The 5,178-nt window shown below is 33.5% G+C and overlaps 1 long non-coding RNA gene across 1 annotated transcript; it reads left to right on the forward strand.

The window, feature by feature from the left end:
• Window positions 1-712: 712 nt before the first annotated feature.
• On the forward strand, window positions 713-1,114 carry LOC107835886 (uncharacterized). The gene is made up of 2 exons (XR_001661725.1): window positions 713-819; window positions 1,069-1,114. It is a non-coding gene; the product is annotated as an uncharacterized LOC107835886 (long non-coding RNA).
• The last annotated feature ends 4,064 nt before the right edge of the window (window positions 1,115-5,178 follow it).

The raw sequence follows: 5,178 nt of genomic DNA on the forward strand, positions 1-5,178 counted from the left end.
AACTGAAAAAATGGCTGACAGTGGTTGTTATCCATGTATGCCTGACAATCTGGCTAGCCTGCTGACGGACAAAACTCTGGACACAACCCGTGAAAAATTGGAGAAGGAAAACTAAGAACTCCACCAGATGGTGGAAAATCTCAGAAGGACAATTGAGTGCTCCAAAACTGGCAGGAGTTCCAGGTAACAAGACTTGCAAGCAAAATATGACATACTTGCAAGTGAGAATGATGCACTTCATGCTCAGATCATGTCTTTTCATGAAGAGCAAGAGAAAACGAGAGCTTGAACATGAGGACATGAGAGCTGAAGTGCGTTGCCTGGAAATGGCCCAAGAGAGTCTCAAACGAAGACTCCACAAGCTTCGGATGACCTTGACAAAGGCACAGCTGTGTATAGAGAAGCGATCCGAAGACCTGAAGAGTCTTTCAGAGTCTTTCAGTTAGTGCATCTCCTGAGCCAGTACGACAGAGACTGTAAAGAGATCGAGTACCTTAGCCAATGTAAATGTAACAGAGAGAAAAGCTTGTGTGTGTCTTTGTGTGAGTTTTGATCAAAATGATTGTAGGGTTGTATGTGTTTATTGTAAATGACTTTATTGATACATATATTTGTTTTTTGTTTGTTTGTTTTGGTGTTGTTTCCTCATTTGGCCGAGAGTTGTTTGTGGCCTTTTGACAGATGTTTTGATTTGATGGTAACTGATGGTTGGCTGTTTTGGACATAGTGCAGAGAGTGAGTGAGCATACAAGTCACGGTTAAGGAATAGTCCAATTAAGGTCCAGACAATCAATTAGCTAGCGCTTGGTTGATGATGGTGTTTTGATTAGTGAATTGTTTTTATTGAGCGTGATGTTCATGTTTCAACATGAAATGGTGTTAATATTTGATTAACTGTCAAACAGTTGAAATAGTTCATTTGTAATATAGAAATGTTATAATTAATTAAATACATGTATTGTAAATGTAATGATATTACATAAAGTAAGGTTTATAGGTTAAGGTAAAAGGTTAGAACCATGAAGAGTTACTAATGATATTTTATTTATATGTTTGTAGCTCTTACAGTGTGTTCATGTACAAAGGCTGTTGAATAAAGAAACGTGAACCATCAGTTAGAGACATAGACATAATATAAGGATCAACGCCTCATGGACCGCTCTCACCTGTTGTCGCTGACGAGATTTAGGGCGGCCATCTTGGAGCGGTACACCACTCCACTCAGCCTTATGTGTTTAGCAGGCACAATGACGTATCAGCGCATTTAATCGATCATAACACGCTTTATTGTTACTGGAAACCATATTCAAACATCTATCAAAGCTACATTTATAAACAATTGTATTTTTTAAGTATGTTTTTAATACATAGTTCATCATATTTAAATATGCTTAGTGGCTATAGCAATAGAATAAGAATGGAATATTCTGATATCGATGTATGAAGAGCATATTACAAAGCACACAGCTGTTCATAATTTATTTAATAAATAATTTAGTAATATCAACATATAACTATACAAACACTAATAAATAAAGATTAATAATGGCACAAATAAATAATGATTAATAGTGAATTATTTATATATATATATATATATATATATATATATATATATATATATGTGTGTGTGTTTGTTTCTGTGTGTGTGTGGGCGTGTGTGTGTGTGTGTTTATGTTTTTCAGCCGACGAGTTCAAAATCCGATGTGAGATTCATCCGTGCTGCAGTGAATCCGTCTCTCTTTATAGATATCTCCCTCTTCTTCCTCATATCGTGTCTTTAGGAAACTTTCAAAACAAAAACGGAAGATTTAGGATGTATCTTACTTTTGACAGAGTGAAAGAATATAAATATAGTCTTTACCACTTGTGTAAACTTTGCTCGGCTAAGGGAAAGATTGGCTGAACAGGAGAATGAGGAGCACCAGGAGATAAAGGACCAGGAAATTCTGATACTAGTTTCAACTAGCCGAAACTTCGGTAATAGGGTAGGTTCAGTTTTCAAGACAATGTACCAAACAGGAACACTCAGGAACTGGATACCAGCATGGATTTTCTAATCCCTCTGGTAATTCTGGTAAAACTGGCCACCTTGCTGAAACTGGTTCTAGAGAAACAGGTCGTTTTGCTGATACTGGTTGTGGGGAGAAATAGCGACGTCAGTTTTCTGCTCCGTGTTACACCAAACGTCTGCCAGCAGTGTGCTACTGATTGCTAACAGCTACTGATCTTAGGCAGGATTTTGTTCATCCAAAGAAAATGGATCCACAGATCCAACCGTGTTACAACATAGTCACAACATATCTATGTATTTATCTGATATGTATTTAGATAGATAAATAGATATCTATTGTCCTACCTAGATATTTATAGATAAATATCTATTTATTAAATATATAGATGTGTGATTTTTGGTCTGGGAGGGGATAACATTTCATTTTTATTGACAAAACTATTTTAAAAACACTATAAGATTAATTTTGTAATTGACAGGGCTCCCATATTTTTTCTATTTCCATAAGAAAAATAACACATTTTTGTGGGAGGGGCCCCCTGTCGGGCCCTTGGAATTGTCCTAACTTTTCCCCCCTGTACGGTGCCCCTGGCTGCTGCTAAGAGACGAGCGTGTTTTCTGGTAACCACGTGCCATGAAGTATAAATCAGATTTCTACTTTTGTGTTGAATGTGTGTTTTATATTTACCACCAATGACAAAAAAAAAACATTTTCACTTTACTGCCAAATTTACCAATTGCACAACTCCTGTTAAGTAGTATGAGATAAGTAGTATGTCAAAAGAGTAGAAGAAATCTTATGTTTTTTAAACAATAACAGTATTTGTTGTTGTTAGCTGTTGCTAGGAGATGAGCGCGTTTCTGGTAACCACGTGCCACAAAGTAAACATCTGATTTTTACTTTTGAAATATTTACCAACTACAAAATTCTTGTCTAAATTTCAAAAGGGCTTATATGTCATGAACAAAAATATTACTTATCATTAATTTAGTGTTAAGAGATGAGCATTTTTCTGCCAACAAATTGCAACTAAGTATAAACCAAATTTCTACTCTTGTGTTGAATGTCCGTTTTATATTTAACACAAATAACGGGAAAAAAACGTTTTCACTTTTCTGCCAAATTCATAAATTGCACAATTATTGCTACATAGTATAAAATAAGTATTATTTCTACAGAGCAGAAAATTCTTGTTTTTTTAACAATTTTTTTTTGTTAGCTGTTACTGAGAGATAAGCATGTTTTCAGGTAACAAAGTATGTCATATTTCTACTTTTTTGTTGAATGTCTGTTTTATATTTACCACCAATGACAAAAGAAAAAAAAAAAAACATTTTGACTTTTATGCCAAATGCATAGATTGCACAATTCTTGCCAAGCTATCTATGAGATATTTCAAAAGAGCAGAAGAATTCTTATGTTTTTTAAACAATAACAATATTTGTTGTTGTGAGCTGTTGCTAAGAGATGAGCACGTTTTCCAGGAACCAACTGGCACAAAGTATAAATCAGATTTCTACTTTTGTGTTGAATGTCCATTTTATATTTACCACCAAAGACCAAAAAACAAAACATTTTCACTTCACTGCCAAATTTACCAATTTCACAACTCCTGTTAAGTAGTATAAGTTAAGTAGTAGTAGCCTATTTCAAAAGAGTAGAAGAAATCTTATGTTTTTTAAACAATAACAGTATTTATTGTTGTTAGCTGTTGCTAAGAGATGATCGCCTTTTCTGGTAACCAAGGGCCAAGGACCAAGTAACTGCCACGAAGTACAAATCAGATTTCTACTTTTGTGTTGAATGTGTGTTTTATATTTACCACCAATGACAAAAAAAAAAAAAACATTTTCATTTTACTGCCAAATTTACAAAATGCATAATTCCTGTTATGTAGTATGAGATAAGTAGTATTTCAAAAGAGCAGAATAAATCTTATGTTTTTTTAAACCATAACAGTATTATTTGTTGTTAGCTGTTGCTAAGAGATGAGCGTGTTTTCTGGTAACCAAGGGCCATGAAGTAAACATCAGATTTTTACTTTTGAAATATTTACCAACTGCAAAATTCTTGTATCTAAATACTGCTTTTAAAATAAGCAGTATTTCAACAGTAAAATTATTACGTTTCTTGAACAATACGTTTCATAAACAATATTATTAATTTGGTGTTAAGAGATGAGCGTTTGGGGGGGCGGGGGTTTGCCAACGAACTGCCACAAAGCATAAATCAGATTTCAACATTTAAACACTTTTCTGCCAAATTCATAAATTGCACAATTATTGCTACATAGTATAAAATAAGTATTATTTCTACCAAGCAGAAAAAAATCTTGTTTTTTTAACAATAATTTTTTTGTTGTTAGCTGTTACTGAGAGATAAGCATGTTTTCAGGTAACAAAGTCCCACTAAGTATGTCAGATTTCTACTTTTTTGTTGAATGTCTGTTTTATATTTACCACCAATGACAAAAAAAGGAAAACAAAAAGACGTTTTGACTTTTATGCCAAATGCATAGATTCTTGCCAAGCTATATACGAGATATTTCAAAAGAGCAGAAGAATTCTTATGTTTTTTAAACAATAACAGTATTTTTTGTTGTGAGCTGTTGCTAAGAGATGAGCGCGTTTTCTGGGAACCAAGTGGCACACAGTATAAATCAGATTTCTACTTTTGTGTTGAATGTCCATTTTATATTTACCACCAATGACCAAAAAACAAAACATTTTCACTTTACTGCCAAATTTACCAATTTCAAAACTTCTGTTAAGTAGTAGTATTTCAAAAGAGTAGAAGAAATCTTGTGTTTTTTAAACAATAACATTATTTATTGTTGTTAGCTGTTGCTAAGAGATGATCGCCTTTTCTGGTAACCAAGGGCCATAAAGTAAACATCTAATTTTTACTTTTGAAATATTTACCAACTGCAAAATTCTTGTATCTAAATACGGCTTTTGAAATAAGTAGTATTTTAACAGTAATATTACTATGTTTCTTGAACAATATGTTTCATAAACAATATTATTAATTTGGTGTTAAGAGATGAGCGTTTTTTGGGGGGGGGGGTTTGCCAACGAACTGCCACGAAGCATAAATCAGATTTCAACATTTAAACACTTTCCTGCCAAATTCATAAATTGCACAATTCTTGCTAAGTAGTATA

Source organism: Poecilia formosa, unplaced genomic scaffold (genome assembly GCF_000485575.1).
Source record: "Poecilia formosa unplaced genomic scaffold, Poecilia_formosa-5.1.2 Scaffold29, whole genome shotgun sequence".
NCBI lineage: Eukaryota > Metazoa > Chordata > Actinopteri > Cyprinodontiformes > Poeciliidae > Poecilia > Poecilia formosa.